General features: G+C 45.3%; 1 long non-coding RNA gene across 1 annotated transcript; it reads right to left on the reverse strand.

Moving 5' to 3' along the window:
- Positions 1-903: 903 nt before the first annotated feature.
- On the reverse strand, positions 904-16,470 carry LOC121451261. The gene is made up of 3 exons (XR_005974718.1): positions 16,404-16,470; positions 2,326-2,401; positions 904-1,021 (listed from the first exon to the last, which is right to left on the reverse strand). It is a non-coding gene; the product is annotated as an uncharacterized LOC121451261 (long non-coding RNA).
- Positions 16,471-17,099: the final 629 nt, after the last annotated feature.

The following is a 17,099-nucleotide window of genomic DNA, read 5'->3' on the forward strand; positions in this document are numbered from 1 at the left end:
ATATTTCCTGCACACAGCAGGCAGCTCTGGCCTGGCATAGTGCCAGGAAATCTGCTGGGTGCCTTCCCCACCCCTTCCCTAGTGTCTGGGCCCCAGCCCCAACTTGTCCAGGTTCCCTGGGGCTTCCTTGGGATGTGGAGTAAAAGCTAGAGCAGAGGCTGCCACCACAGCATCAGGGCTTAGAGCTACAATTACCTGCTCCCCTGCTCCTCCAGAGCCCCACGGAAGATGGGAGGGCTTGCTGCTGGCTGTGCCTTTGCTTGCAGAAGCCCTTAAACCCTTTGGGAGGCACAGGGCCGCCTGAGCTATCCCGAAGAGAGGCTCTGCCTTGGTTGAGAAATTTCCACAGGAAAATGAAAAAGCAGAGGTGAGCAGAGTGCTGAGCTAGTCTCAGAGGGCACCCCACCAGCCCAGTGGAGACCTCATCTGTCTGGTTTTGCAATGGGAGTTGCTGCAGGGTGCACTCTCCTGGCTGATGCCTCCTTCCTCCTGCAGCCCCACAAACTAAATTCAAGCTCCTCTCCAAACACTGCCAGCAGGGAAGGGATGATGGCAGTCCTAGGACATCTTCCATTGGGATACTTGTCCCCTTCCTCTCTCTCCTTTCAGTCAGTTGGTGAACTCACATGCACAGGCTGAACTTGAAGCTCTCTGGACTCAGTGTTTGCACTTCAGCAAGAGCTAGGATTCTGGTCCCTCTCACCCACCCTTTTGCCTGTCCATTTATTCCTCAACCCCTCCCCATATTTGTTTTTATTTGGTAATGGGTAACATAATCACGTGCAACACCTCTGCATCGAATGCTCACCCCTTCCTTAACGGCATTAGAGGGGAGAGGAAATGAGGCTGTGGGGTACCAGGACTGCTGGAACCATCCAGAAGACACACAGACACCACCTTGTACCTGCAGAGCTCGCTGTAGCCTGAGCCCAGGATGGCGTTGGAGCTCCTCCCTAGCGAAGAGGCCTACTACAGCAGTCAAGCTTTGTTATCGAAGTAGAACAGAAAAGGGGCAGAGGTCCTGGAAGAATAGGAGAATCAAAGCCGTCAGCGAGGAAATACTCAAGCAGGAGGACTTAGAGACAGGACTGCCTTCCTGGGTGGAAACAATTGCAGCTCCACAGCCAAGTTCAAGTTCTGCCCTTAATGGACTTGTGGGGAGCTACAACCTCCTCTGACCTCAGGCCCTTCATTTATAAACCAGGACAATTGAAGTAAATTGTCACTAGTGTCTCCCAGCTCTCAAATCCTTTGATTCTGTGACTCCTTCAGTGACCTTGGTTTTGGGTCTCACGTTCTGATAAAACTGTATTTAAAAGGCCGTGCACAGTCAGTGACTGTTAGGTCTCAAACCCTGGGACAAGTGGCCGAGGTGCTTATTTAACATGTCACAGTGGTCCTGGCTGCCAGGTTCTCCTAGCATCCCTCAGTCTCTACCTGTTACAGGCTATGGTTGGCACACCCTGCCCTCTACTCTGAACTCTCCAGCCCAGCGGCTGGGCTGCCTTTCCCTATATAATCCAGTTGTTTTTGTTACCCACCTCTTTTTTACCTTTTTGTCCTCTTGGCTGCTGCACCTGGTTCCCCTCCATCCTCTTTCCCTTTTCTGCCCCCCTCTCTTTGCATGGCTCAGGGTCATGACCACGCTGGACTTGCCCAGATGTCTCTGACTTTGACTACACTCTTCCTGTGGTCTGTAATAAACTTTCTCCTCCCACCATTCCTAGGAGCAGTCACTTTCTCCTCCACCATTCCTAGGAGCACTCATGTCTTTCCATTTTTTTAATCTTCTTTCTTTCCTTCCTTCCTTCCTTTCTTTCTTCTTCTTTCCTTTCATTTTTCATTCAGACTGGGAACTGTCATGAAGGGTATTCAAAAGACCAGTCCCTGAATTCATGGGGTCTGCCTTATTTTCCAGGTGCATATGCTATGCGCAAGCACAAGCATGCTGGCTTCCTCTAAGGACACAGTGCCCATGCCTGGAAAGACGGGCTGCTGCTATTCAGTCTGTCGCCATTCTTACTGGAATCTGCTCAGACAGAGCTTCAGCTGCTGGAGCTAATGAGGGAGGGCTTTTATCAAACCCTGGAGGTCAGCAGATGGGCTTTATGAGAAGAAGGAAAGAATGGAGGAAGCACCATCATGATCAGGAAGAGGCTTTTACAGTAAACCCTGCCTGCTCCCCATCAGGAAGGACTAATAGAAAGTCTAACAGATGGTGCTCAGTGGTCAGTTTTCAAAGACTGAAGGAAACATGGAAATATACCCTAAACACTGCGGTATTTTTATACAAAAAATCTTGATGATGATTTCTAGTTCACTTACACAGGCTTTGCCTAGCAAGGAAGGCTTGGATTATTCTGGTACTTGTTGCAGAAACGACAGGCGCCTGTTTGTCGACCTGTTGGAAAGCAAACAATGACATTAACAGTACCGCTGACATGGTTCAGCTTTTCTCACGCTCTCCCTTTCCAATAGCCCTGCTTCTGCTCCATGCCTGCCCAGACGTTGGGTACGGTCCATTTCTGAAAGGAGCCTAGGAACCTTCCTCCCACCTGTGTTTATGCACATCCCCTCCAGTCTAGAAGTTTCCCTAGTGCCATGACTCTAATCCCCACCTGCCAAGCTCCGCTGACATCTCTGCCATGGCCCAGTTCTCCCCCACTACTCCCATTTCAGCCTTCCCGGTGTTCTTTACCTCCAGCCCTGTTGGGCAATCCTGCTATGCTTGTGTTCTGTGGACCACGTGGACAGATCTGGTCCTAGAACATTCCCTTAGAGGATATCCTCAGGAAATGAGGATTGTATTATATTATAGCATATCATATTAGTCTCACTTGGCCTAATGATAGGAATATGAACATTTTCCCACTTACTAATGTCTTGAAGCCTAGACTGTGGTCTATCCTCATCCATCTCAGCAGTTTGCATTTCTCTCTCACAGCACAGAACTTGGCACGTGGTGGCAAGCAATCAATATTTACTGAATCAAAGTGGATATAATCAAAAGATACTTCAGCATCAGCATACATATTATCATTAGCAGAATGCTGTAGTTGGAAATGCTAGCCAAACCTAAATCTTAAATCTCTCTCTGTCTCTCTCTCTCTCCCTCCCTGTGTGTGTGTGAATGTGTGTGTTAACATGCACACATATGCATACATGTGCCTATACATGTATGGAGGCCAGAGATTTATCTCAGGGTACCTTCCCCTATTGCCGTCCATGTTGTCTAGTTGCTCTCGTTGTTGTTTTGTTTTGGAGACGGGGTCACTTCCCTGAACCCCAAGTTTGCCATTTCAGCCATGCTTACTGCCCAGCAAGCCCCAGACATCCTTTTCCATGCCCCAGCTCTTGATCTACAGACACCCACAGCAATGCCCAGATTTTATGTGGATGCTGGAAACCCCACTCAGGTCCTCACGCTTGTGCAGAAGGTGCTCAGCACACCACACCATTGTCTCTAGCAACAGACCCTTCCTTTATAGAGAAAAAAAATCAGATTTTACACTGTAAAGAAAAACAGCAGTATACACTGCCCATTTTTAATTCAGACCATTTACTTCAAGGGCAAAGGGTCACTGTCCTAAATACCCATGTTTCAGGAGTCTGTGGACAGAGCTCACTTTGTTTTATAATGCTGGGAAACAAGGTTCCAGCATTATAAAAAAATAAAAAATAAATAAAAATAAATGGTGGGAAGAACAGTACTTCAGACAGTGGGCCGGGAGTTCTTGTCTGATGAAGGTGACTGCTGGGCTTGAAGGAGTTAAATAGGCATCACGAAAAGAAGCCCTTCCAAGGAAAGAAAGTCAAGATGGAGGGAGAGAATAGCACGCATGAGGCTACAGCACAAGAGGAGTGAGTAGAGCTGGGGAGGAAACAGTGGCAGAATAGGAGGTCACAGCAGCAGCAGTGTCTCGGATGGAGGAGCTGTAGACTGCAGTTACTATAAGATAGATTCCTTCGGAATATGGGAAGCTGAACTAACTGTGTTTGGATCTGGCCTGTGTGTCAAGAGCATCACTCTGGCTGCCATGTTGGAAGCATGGATGGAGGAGTGGGCAAGGAGGCACCATGGAAGCCACATAAGAAGCTCCTTTGCAATGGAGAATGCTGGCGTTAGGAATGGAGGGGGCAAGTGGTGAAGCCGAGATGAAGTGACTGGACCATGGGACATTCAAGGGCTTTGTTGAAGGACTGGATATAGAGACTAAGAGGACAAACTCCAAGGTGCTCAGTTTAGGCAACAAAGACACAAGGGGCCATTTGCTGAGATGGAATAGAATTCAGGATTAAGTTTGGGGACAGAAGCTATGAGTTTGGATTCTTTCAGTACAGTAAATACATTTTTGAAAAGGCAATCAAATGTAGGCAACTGGAGTTTAAAGACGTTCAGACTGTATATAGTCTCTCTCTCTCTCTCTCTCTCTCTCTCTCTCTCTCTGTGTGTGTGTGTGTGTGTGTGTGTGTGTGCGTGTGCGTGTGTGTGTGTGTGTGTGTGCGTGAGTTGCTAAGAGACTGGTTCATATGTGGAAAAAGAGGGAAGGAGCAGTGAGGAGAGATGAAGCGAGTTTTGGAGAAGAGAGCTTTGTAGTGAAGGGAGAAGATGAGACAGGGCTAGTGGCAGCCGCAGAGAAGGAGTGGCCTTGGGATGGAGGAGGTGAACCTTGAACCTATAATGTCCTGAGAGCCAAAGGCATAAAGTGTTTTAAAGAAGACAGATGATCACCTGAGCTAAGTGGTGATGGATTGAGATGGGCATGCAAATTGACCGTGCCTTTCACAACTGGCGGGTCATAGTAACCTTGACAAGAGAAATCTTCTGCCACCTGAAGGGGCTAAGATTCCGGTGGTGGAATTCAAGGGAAACGAGACAGAGGCAATCGGGACAACTAATATTTTTTTAAAACTATTTTATTTTTATTTATTTATTATATTATGTGTATAGCATTCCTTCCACATGTGCCTGCAAGCCAGAAGGGGGTGCCAGGTCTCATTACAGACGGCTGTAAGCCACCATGTGGTTGCTGGGAATTGAACTCAGGACCTCTGGAAGAGCAGTCAGTGCTCTTAACCTCTGAGCCATCTCTCCAGCCCGGGACAACTAATATTAATGACTCTTTTGATACAGGGACTGGTGAAGGCAAAGAGATAGGACGCTTATAAAAAAAAGGAATCCCACACAAGCTCAGAACTAAGTAATAGATTGTTTATTAAAAGGTAAAACTTACAAAGTCAGGATTCTCTGCTTGAACGATGGATGAAGATCAGATCCAAAGCAAACCTAACAGCAAACGGGGTCCAGAGGGAAGCAGAGAGGAAGGGGCCGGACATGCTTCTGCATCCAGGTAAATATAAGGCCATGCCCCAGTAGGCGGGTAGTTGCTAGTTATACACCTTCCCACAGCACCTCCCCCTTATGTTTAAATAAGAGAGTTCTAAATCTACTACAAAATTATATACAATAAGAATAAATATCCTATTCTAACAAGCTTAAGTCTTGTATAATAAATAACTTGGTCAAGTCATGAGAGGAAGGTAACTATATTCATCTAGTCTTCAACCCCATTGAAGATCCGAGAAGGGAAATAATGTTACATGAGTAATTAGGAAGTGCAATCAAACAACTTCCAAAACATGCAACAATCATAGAAACAACTGGTAAATAGTCTATGAGGCCGTGCCCCAGTAGGCGGGTAGTCGCTAGCTGTACACCTTCCCGCAGCAGAGGGGTGCAGGGCAAGCTGAGAGAGTTTTGATAGAGTAGTTTCATGCTTTAGTTGGAGACTCATAAGAAAAGAACGCCTGCCTTCTGGGTGCACAGCTTTACTTACAGGGTGAGAAGTAGCTCCAAAGACCAGCTGTCCAAACTGAGCTGATGTGCCCCTGGTCTATCACCTGTAGAAAGGACTATGCCACTAGCTTCCCAGAAGACAGTTTCCCTGGAAGGGCCCAGGCCAGTGTCTCATCACTGATCCACACGACCACATACCACCAGCACTTTTTGTGTCTTGTCTGGGTCTGGAGGTACTGTGGACTCTCTGGTGGTTAACACAATGGCACCTCCCAGAAATCAGAAAACCTGCAAGAGGGGCTGGGAGACAACTTGATGGGTAAACTGCTTTCCGTACAAGCATTATCTTCATTACCTGTCAACCGCATACAAAGCAGGGCTCATCCACACTTGTAATCTTCTCACTGGGAAGGTGGAGATACACGGATCTCTGGGAATTTCTAGCCAACCAGCCTAGCTTAATGGCAAACTCCAAGTCTCAGTGAGAAAGCCTTTCTCAAAGGACTAAGTGGACAGCTTCCAAAGAACATCTACAATTACCCTCTGGCCTCCACCTGTACAAACCCGCCTACACGCAGGTGTATATGAACACGCAGACACGTATGTGCATAATAACATGTACATACATATAAACTCATATGTACAATCTACAGGAAGCCTGAGATATGAAAATGTCAACTCCAAAGTTAAGAGAGAATTATGTTGTGAAAAAGTCTCCAGCTAAGGGTAGAGGTAAAAGAAAAGGACCTAGAAAGGGACAGAGAGAGAGAGAGAGAGAGAGAGAGAGAGAGAGAGACGCAAATGCATGCTTCTCTCCCTCCATCTCATAATCTTGGGGCTCTGTGGCAATCTGGCAGAGCTTCAATTGTCCCTTTAAACTCAGTACCAGCACCAGATGAGACTGTCATAATATATTGCTTGTCAACACTTATTTCCCCCCTGAGGCTGAGCCTGTTTCCCAGCCACGCCACACTTGGTCTACTTTGCCACTGGGTCTCTGTAACTGGGACATGATGGTGAGCAGGAGGCGGCTCTCAGACCACAGCGAAACTTTGTCCTTTAATTCAGCTTGGCTCAGATGCTTTTTCTGTGTGCCTTCCTGAGCAGACATGAAGGTAAACTGGCACAATGTTACAACTTTAAATAAAATGGAATCTGTTCTCCCAGAGCTCACAGTCTAAGGACATGGCTTTCAACCAGGCATCATCTACCCTCTTCCCCACAGGGACATTTAGCAACAATGTCAAAATGGGGTTTGTCATGTGTTTGTTTACAACCACTACAAAAGGTGGATGTTATCAGTATCTACTGGGGACAGGTCAGGCATGATGGTAACCATTTTATAATAGAAAGCCAACTATCCATTAACAAAGAATTTGCCCTGCTAAAATTCCAATACGACCATGATGGAGGAGCTGTGGTGCAAAAGAGCCTGGCATCTGTACAGAAGGTTCAAGGGAGGCTATGAGAAGCGACAATGTATATTTCATTTCAGTGTTCATAGAAAAAACATCTTAGACTCAGCAGCCAGATCTCAGTAGCAGCAAGTTCAAGGCCATTCTGAGAACTATGCCCCAAAGAGAACCAAATGCCGTGTTTCTGCTTGGGTATTTACATACGTGGACACAGCTTCTTGGAGGTACCAGAGCTCCTGTTTACACCGAGCCATCTTTGGTCCTCACCCTACCCTATTTAAGGTCCTCCATCTACTTGCGTATTTAGTATTATGATGTGGCACATATCATAGCAAGAGGAACTTTAGTGAGTTCAAGGAGTCCTATGGAGGGCGAGAGACAGATGGACAGAGGGACAAACATGCCATGCAGTCAGAGCTTACATGGAGAGTTTTGTTGGGGGAAGAGAAGGAAGTGGGGGAAGGGAGAGGGGAGAGAGAGAAAGGGAGGAAGAGAAAGAAAGAGGAAGAAACAGAGGGAGAGAGAGACAGAGAGATGCAAAGAGAGAGAAAGAAGAAAAGGAAGAAGAGGTAGAAGTAGGTGGAGTTCTGCCTTTTAAAGGAAGAGGGTACTGCTTGCCCTGCAAGAAGGTATGAAGCACTCTGCCAAGTCCTCAAGGGGCAAGGCCAGGTGTGTCTGGATGCTAAGATTTAGGGCTGAAGTGCATCCCCCTCCTATGCTTTTGAGGACATTGTTTCCTACTGAGGGAGAGGCAGAGACCTCAGACTAAACAACCAGAAGTGATGAATGGACCGTAGCAGTCAGGCATTGCTGACAGACACCTAGTCAGAGGTGCCTCCCTTCTTAACCACTGGCCTGAGCAAGCAGAACCAAGGTGCCTCCAATTTAGATTTGAAACTGACCTTCACTAGTGTGTCTAAGATTCCCCCACCCCTATACTCATTCCAGGCCTCTTCTTCCTCCATCCTGCTGAGTAATGCTTGCTCTCTGCAGAGATAAGAAATTCAGGCACCCTAATAGTACTTGACAGTTACAGAGAGATTCCTATGTGCATTCTCCTCACCTGGGGAAGGTGGAAGGCACGTCTTAGATTTAGACAGAAAGAGTCCTCCCTGTGTTTTTGTGAGTCACCTCCATCTGTGTCTGATTGTGCCTAAAGTCACCAGAGGAAGGACAATGAAGAGCCATCTTGCATGAAAATGGGAGTTAGAAGAAAGGCACCGCCCTGAAAAGCCTCAGGGAAATTCATTCAAGTTGGGTTCGTCTTCAAGTGACCAAGTTAAAACTGAGCCACTTGCTGTCACTTAAAAATAGACAGCCAGGTTTTGTTTATGCACGCAGAGCCTGCTGCTCAGACACAGCGGTACTCCAGCCGTAGACACCCGCAAAGCCATTTAGAACCTAGACCTTGAGTCTATATAAATGTAAATTACAACCAATGGGGACATAAAGTCAGGTGAAAACAAGCTTTCCTCCTCCAGCTCACATGGCCCAATGTAGACTCGGGAGGCATCCCTTCATGTGGGCAAGCTCCCTCAGGCAGGTTTAGCTTGGTTTCTGTGTGCCACCTGTCAGCTGGCTGGACCCGGGGACCTGCATTTCCTGTGTATGGTTGTCATTATCATGCAGAGTCTCTGAGATAGCTACCCTGGGACTTGTTGCCCAATACTACTGTCTCTCGGTGGTGTGTGTGTGTGTATGTGTGTGTATGTGTGTCTGTGCGTGCTCGTGCAAGCACGCGCACCCCGCATACACAACAATTCCGCAAACATGCCATCTTTGTCTGGGACTAAAATCAAGCTCTGGTTAGGAATGAGATGCTTCTGAAAGCTGCATCAACTCTTTAACACCGGCAATGTGTTTCATCGGGAATCTGCAACAGCCATTACCTACATGAGGCTCTGAAGCATGGAAAAGCTAAAATAAGTAGCTACAAGCCTGTCTTTCCCAACAAGGGGGGGGGGGGCATACAACTCACTGCGCAGGCAAAGAATAGGCACAAGACAATATCTGCGAACGGCTAGGAACTCCACACTGGAAGAAGCCAGTGCAGAATAATATCACTAAATGATATTGTTCTCTTCATTCTCAACCCTGGTGGATTAATTGGGTACAAATCGGTCCACTTAATGCCAGTTGACATTAAGCAATTTACCATTTGATGGCAATTGAAAAGCCATGCTTGGTGCTCCGAACCCTCCTGATTGCTCCAAACAGATTTCCCACCCTAAAGTGGAAATGGATTTAATTTGATCTCTTCAGTCTGTTCACCATTATGTGTGAAACAGGGATGGTGGTAGCAAGCAGCTCAAGAGCTACCTGAGCAATGAAGTGTTCAGAATGAAGGCGGTCCAGCTACTGGTGAGGACGCAAAGGAAGAGGGCATCATCGTGATGGTCACAGGCCTGAGAGGACATGATCATCCCCTGCCACCATCACTATCTCCTTGCTTTTATTTAGGTTTTACTTGGTATTGGTGATTCCTTAGTGGAGAAACAAGTAACTTCTGTTCTGTTTTTTTTTTTTATTGAGAAAAGGAAAAAAAAAGTTTCCGCCTCCTCCCAGCCTTCCATTTCCCTCCCCCTCCTCCCAACCTTCTCTCCCTCCCCCCACTCCTCTCCCCCTTCCTCTCCAGTCCAAAGAACAGTCAGGGTTCCCTCCCCTGTGGAAAGTCCAAGGTCCTCCCCCCTCCGTCCATGTTTAGGAAGGTGAACATCCAATCTGGCTAGGCTCCCACAAAGCCAGAACATGAAGTAGGATCAAAATCCCGTGCCATTATCCTTGGCTTTTCATCAGCCCTCATTGTTCGCCATGTTCAGAGAGTCCGGTTTTATCCCATGCTTTTTCAGTCACAATCCAGCTGGCCTTGGTGAGCTCCCAATAGATCAGTCCCACTGTCTCAGTGGGTGGGTGCACCCCTCGTGGTCCTGACTTCCTTGCTCATCTTCTCCCTCCTTCCGTTCCTCATTGGGACCTTGGGAGCTCAGTCCAGTGCTCCAGTGTGGGTCTCTGTCTCTATCTCCATCCATCACCAGATGAAGGTTCTATGGTGATATGCAAGATATTCGTCAGTATTGCTATAGGATAGGGTCATTTCAGGTTCCCTATCCTCAGCTGCCCAAGGAACTAACTGGGGGCATCGCCTTGGGCTCCTGGGAGCCACTCTAGGTTCAAGTTTCTTGCCAACTCTAAGGTGGCTCCCTTAACTAAGAATTGTGCTTCCGTGCTCCCCTATCCAACCTTCCTTTATCCCAATCATCCTGTTTCCCCAAGTTCCTCCCATCCTCCCCTTCTCACTTTTCTCTCCCCATCTCCCCTTACCCTTTTCCCACCCCACCCCCAAGATCCCAGTTTTCTCCCCGGCAATTTTGTCTACTTCCCATAGCCAAGAGGATAACGATATGTTTTTCCTTGGGTTCACCTTCTTATTTAGTTTCTTTAGGTTCACCAATTGTAGACTCCGTGACCCTTATTTATGGCTAGAAACCAATTATGAGTGAGTACATCCCATGTCCATCTTTTTGGGCCTGGGTTACCTCACTAGGTCTAGGGAAGCCCCAACCCTTGAAAGCAGCCACCTGCTCTCTTTTCCTTAGGCCTGTATCTTCTTTATTCTCACATCTCCTGACCCCTTAACTCAAGAAGCCCAGCTCAGGCTCTGGGACTGGAGAGGCAATGGACAGGTGGTGCCATCTTGTACTAAAAGATCCAGGTTTGGTGGCCACACCTGAACCGTATACTTCTCAAGGCTTCGCTTCCTGTATCTGTGGAAAGGGGGCACAGAACCACACTTCCACAGTATCTGCAAGGACAGAGTGAAGTCGTCACACACGGACACTTTGAAAACTACAACGGAGCCCAAAACGTTAGACATTACTGTCTTACTGGTTTCCCTACGCAGATGACGGACCTAGATGGGGCAAGGGATGAATGAGAGTCAGTCAAGAAACAAACTATGAGCAATTGGCTGTAAGGCTCATGTGTGCAGGCACTGCCGACTCATGCCTGAAACCAAAGAAAGGGATGAGAAGGCTGAAATGATGAGCAGATTTCTGTCATGGCAGCAGTCAGCTTGTTGACTTTTGGAACATCCAATACTTAACAAAATTGTTAACGTTTTTTAACAAAATTATATAGTCAGTATGTTACTTAAAAACTGTCCTGAGTTCTAAAACTCTGTTCTGCAGTGATATATTTAACCATTTAGATGAGCAAAGATGCAAGCATGGGCTGATGGGGTACTTTTGTCCCTAAACTGGACCCTGAAATGCAAGACCATTACTCCAGACTTTGTGAGCAGAAAATTTGTGAAAGCGTTTATAGAAGTGCATGTCCTGGACACTTTCACACACACAGGCATCAGAGGAACAAGATATATCCAGGTCTAGGTCATGTTGGCAATAGAAGACACCAAAGCTGCATTTTGGTAACCAGGTCACTTGTGGGGAAGGCCACTTCATCTCATTGAGCTCCTGGGAGATAAACAGGGATATTAACTGGCAATGAAAATCTTTTTTTATTATTGCTTTTATTGAGCTATATATTTTTCTCTGCTCCCCTCTTTTCCTCTCCCTTCCCCTTCTACCTTCACCCCTGGTCCCCATGCTCCCAATTTACTCAGGAGATCTTGTTTTTTTTTTCTACTTCCCATATAGATTAGATCCGTGTATGTTTCTCTTAGGTAGGGTTCTCATTAATGTCTAGGTTCTCTGGGATTGTGTTTGTAGGCTGGGTTTTCTGTGCTTTATGTCTAAAAGTCACTTAAGAGTGAGTACATATTATATTGGTCTTTCTGTGTCTGGGTCACCTCACCCAATACGATGTTTTCTAGATCCATCCATTAGCCCGCAATTTTCAAAATGTTATTATTTTTTTATGCTGTGTAGTACTCCATTGTGTAAATGGACCACATTTTTCTTATCCATTCTTCAGTCGAGGGGCATTTAGGCTGTTTCCAGGTTCTGGCTATGACAAACAATGCTGCTATGAACATAGTTGAACACATGTCCTTGTGGTACAATTGAGCATCCTTTGGGTATATACCCAAAAGTGGTATTGCTGGGTCTTGAGGAAGGTTGTTTTCTAATTTCCTGAGAAATCACCACACTAATATCCAAAGGAACTGTACCAGCTTGCATTCCCACCAGCAATGCAGGAGTGTTCCCTTTACCCCATAACCTCTCCAACATAATTTGTCATTAGTGTTTTTGATCTTAGACATTCTTATAGGTGAAAGATGAAATCTCAGGGTTGTTTTGATTTGCATTTCTCTGATGGCTAAGGATGCTGAGTGTTTCCTTAAGTGTCTTTCAGCCATTTTAGATTTTTCTGTTGAGAGTTTTCTGTTTATGTCTGTACTCCATTTTTTTTATTGGTTTATTTTTCTTTTGATGACCAATTTCTTGAGTTCTTTGTATATTTTGGAGATTAGCTTGCCTGATGTGGGGTTGGTGAATATTCTGTTCCCATCTGTAGGCTGCTATTTTGTCTTATTGACCATGTCCTTTGCTTTACAGAAGCTTCTCAGTTTCAGGAGGTCCCATTTATTAATTGTTTCTCTCAGTGTCTGTGCTGTTGGGGTTATATTTAGGAAGTGTTCTCCTGTGCCAATGCATTCAAGTATACTTTCTTTCCACTTTCTCTTCTGTGAGGTTCAGTGTGGCTGGCTTTATGTTGAGGTCTTTGATCCATCAGGACTTGAGTTTTGTGCATGGCGACAGATAGGGGTCTGTTTTCATTCTTCTACATGTTGATATCCAGTTATGCCAGCACCATTTGTTGAATATGTTTTCTTCATTCCATTTTATATCTTTTGCTTTTTTGTCAAAAATCAGGTGTTTTTAGGTATGTGGATTGATATCTGGGTCTTCAATTAGGTTCCATTGGTCCTCCTCTCTGTTCTTATGCCAACACCAGGCTGTTTTCAGTACTGTAGCTCTGTAGCAGAGTTTGAAATCAGGGATTGTGATGCCTCCAGAAGTTCCTTTATTGTAAGGAATTGTTTTTACTATCCTGGGTTTTTTTGCTTTTCCATATAAAGTTGATCATTGTTCTTTTGAGGTCTGTGAAGAATTTTGCTGAGATTTTGATGGACAGGCAATGAAAATCTTGACCCCCAAGACTAGGTGAGATCATTTTCTCCAGTCTCATATTTCATCTCTTATCTTGCTCAGAGAGGTGGTAGTAAGACACTTGGAAGGTCCCCTTTTCAGTATTGAAGTCTTCTTCCTTCATAGCTGGGCCACCATTATATTGTGCTCAGCTAAAGGTCACACACACACACACACATACACACACACACACACATGGCCTACAGATTAATATAATACTGACAATGAGAGAGTCTAACTAGCATTGGCCTCCAGCTCTATTCATGATTTGCTGTAGGTTCCCCAACTCTCTTTAGCTTTTCAATGGATACATAATGACCCCGCATCTCTTTCTGCCTTCTGGAATCCTCTATACTCACTAAACACCCTAATCCTGAAAAGGCTCCACCAGAACCTTTCTTTGCTAATCACAATCTGAGTCAGAGGCCCAGTGAACGTGACCTGCAATAGGGGCTATTCCTGGCCTATCTGGAAAATAGAGACTCATCCCTCCTGGAGTGAGATTTTGTTTGTGTCTTAACAAATAAAGCTTGCCTGAAGATCCCAGTACAGAGCTAATCCACTAGAGAACGGGGAGTGGTGGCACACACCTTTAATCCCAGGACTCAGGAGACAGAGGCGGAGGGAATTCTGTAGTTCAAGGCCACCCTGGGCTGCGCAACATTGAATCTTTCTAAAAGAGAAACAGAACTCACACAAAGGTGCTCCTAGCACTTGGGATTACATGCCTTTATTCGCAGCACTAGGGAGGTGGAGACAGGAGTGATATGGCTGGACAAAGAGAAGAATATAGGGCAGAAGGAGACAGGAACTCACTCAGGTGCAGCCTGAGGCAGTCAGTCTGAGGACAGTCTCGCCCTTCCTGTCTGAGCATTGGTAGAGGTGAGAACTCTCTAGTGGCTGGCCACAGTGCTTCTCTGATCCTTCAGCCTCACCCCCTGCTATCTGACTCTGAATTTTTCTTATTAAGACCAATTAGAATGTGGGCTACACCCTCCTTTGGCCATTCTCTATCTTACTGCTTTTGTTACCATCTGAAAAACATACCATATATTAATTTGCATGTTTATTGTCTGGAGCAAATGTATGTGCTACAGAAGACAAGGGTGTATGTGTCTTGCCCACTGTCATAGGTCCTACAGACTGGCACACAGTAGCACCCAGTTATATTGTTGAATGAAAGAAAATGGAATAAGAGCATCCAGTTTTGTAAATACAATGGACTACACCAATGTTAGAGTAAATACCTTTAAGAATACAAATCGTGTTTCAGAGAAGACCCATCACAGGCATTGGACACCCAGACTGCAAGACTCTTCCAGCAAATTCTATCGACAAATTAATTGATGCTGCCTCCCCTGACACTTCTGCTGCAGAATAATGGCATGTCGATTTTACTCTCTCTCCATTTATCAGCCCTCAATACGGCCAATCATATTTTTTAACATGAAGAAAGCAACTTTAAAATAAATGAAGATACAATCATAGTGTATTTACAGCACCTGTAATTACCATTTGGGTAAAGGACGGGTTCATAGCTAAGAAAACAGTCATGAAGGAAATGAACGTGCTAGTGCCTCAGTAAAAGAGAGCGCTGTCGTGGGCGAGAGTGACCTGCTGATCCACGCAAGGCTCTAAGTCACGAAAGCTCTAAGTCAGAACTTCTGGTCCCATCCCCACCTCTACTGCACCAGGTGACTTGGGTCAGGCCACTACACCTCTCTGATCCTGTTTGTTCCCTTCTGTGAAGTGAGAGAATGCATTTTACCATCTCTCCGAGCTCTGGGATTTCATCTGTCTGTATTCACTGATTGGTGTACCGCAGGATGTGCTGATGTCAAGGATCGCAGCAGAGGAGATACACAGAGTATCACCTACTTAATATAGGGTAGGGCTAAAAGGCCTTGACCTACAGAATCCCTGTGGGAAGTAGACACCCCGTTTTATTTCTTTTTAATCTGAATTCAAAGTCACACCTGTGTTGATTTTTCACAGTGACTAATAACTGAAAAGATAGACAGACTTGAGGTCAGTAGATATGGGTATTACTAGTCACTTTTCTCCTGCTGGATAAATACCGTGACCAAAACCAACTTGAAGAGAAAGGGGTTTGCTTCACCTTACAGCTCACAGCCTTCATGGAGGGAAAAGGAACAGTGGAGGCCTAGAACCTAAAGGCAAGAAGCAATAGATGCAGAAAGAACGGAGGTAAGTGCTGCTTACTGGTTCGCTCACCATGGTATGCTTGATCAGTGGCTTTCTTAGGCGACCCAGGTATACCTCCTCAGGGTTGCTACCACCCACAGTGGGCTGGGCTCACTCACATCAATCATTAATTAGAAAATGACCCCACAGACTTGCCCGCAAGCTGATTTGGTGGAAGAGTTTTCCCAATCAGCATTTCCTTATTCTAGACATTCCTAAGTATGTCAAATAAGAGAAAAAAAATTTAAAACACTAACCAGCACAGTAATCAAATATATCTAGTTGTCTTTGATGTGGAGATGGGGTGTACTTGTCTGGTCCTTAGGAAGCCAAGTTTTAAGGGTGTTTCTTCTTAGCAGTTTTTGAGAGGTGCCATTATCCTCGTCTCCAGCATATGACTGTGGAAGTACCAAACCTCCTTGCTCTTACCACTTACTACGAGACTCAGTTCAGACAACTGAGCTACTTCCTTCTCGCTTCTTGCCCACCTCCTCTATCCTGTCCTCCTCTATCCTCCAAGTGCACCCTTTGTCATCTTCCCTGTGTACCCAAGTCAGATAATCCTCTTACCAGCCTATCGAGTTCATGAGCAAGCGAGCCTCGCAATAATATCTCTAGTTGCAACATCTTCACTTCTAGATCAAAACTAATGGCCTACTACTAAGTTCTACTATCAATTTCAATATCTCAAATACATATCTAGACAGAGCTTAATGTGTTCATTATTAGCCTTGACCTTAGAATGTTCTAGACCCCCTTTCACCTCATTTAGTTAGCAGTGACACACACTCAAGTCTTGCTTCTAAAATCTGAATAGCACCTACATGTCTCCGTTTTTGCTATCCTCAGTGTATGTCTCATTTTCACAGTTCCTACCTAATATAGAGCCTGAGGATCCCTCTTTGAGTAATGAACAAGGATGGCATCACTATTCTGGAAGTTGAAATGTACTGGAGACTAGAAGGTCCAGGTGAGCATGAGCTGGGAAGAAGGTCCAGGGCCTCTGCTTACAGCCGGGTTCCTTGTGTTCTCAGAGGGGAGAATGCTGTATCTGCACATCAGGAACAGAATCACAAAACAGTGAACTCCATCTTTGAGTCATTTAATTAAGATGTCTAATTCCATTCATGAGGATGGAGCCCTCATGACCCAGCTACCTCCCAAGGGATATACCCCACATTAAGATTGTGCCAGAGTATCTCAACATAAATCTGGATGGAATACAAGCATCCGAATCACAGCCACAGAGCAGAGTGATAAACCTGTCTATGTTAAAGATTAAGACTTTTGTGTATCAAAGAAGATAACTGAAGGACATTTTGATAAAGAATACAGTTCTTAAAAATAAGGGTAATATAGGACAAAAAGCAAACTATTCAGCCTTTCAGGGATCTGCAAAGCAATTAAAGAAATATGATGAATTGGGAAGTATTTATTCTTAAAAGTTTGTTGGAACTTTAGACAATAAAGATGGAGCATATGATCTTCTTGCCTGAGGCTCTCTCATTCTTGATCCAACTTGGTTAGTACAAATTGCAGTCTTACCAATGCTAGGAAAGTTGTAAACCAGAA

This window comes from Microtus oregoni, unplaced genomic scaffold (assembly GCF_018167655.1).
Source record: "Microtus oregoni isolate MIOR12 unplaced genomic scaffold, Mior012 000008F_ref0000371, whole genome shotgun sequence".
NCBI classification, from domain to species: domain Eukaryota; kingdom Metazoa; phylum Chordata; class Mammalia; order Rodentia; family Cricetidae; genus Microtus; species Microtus oregoni.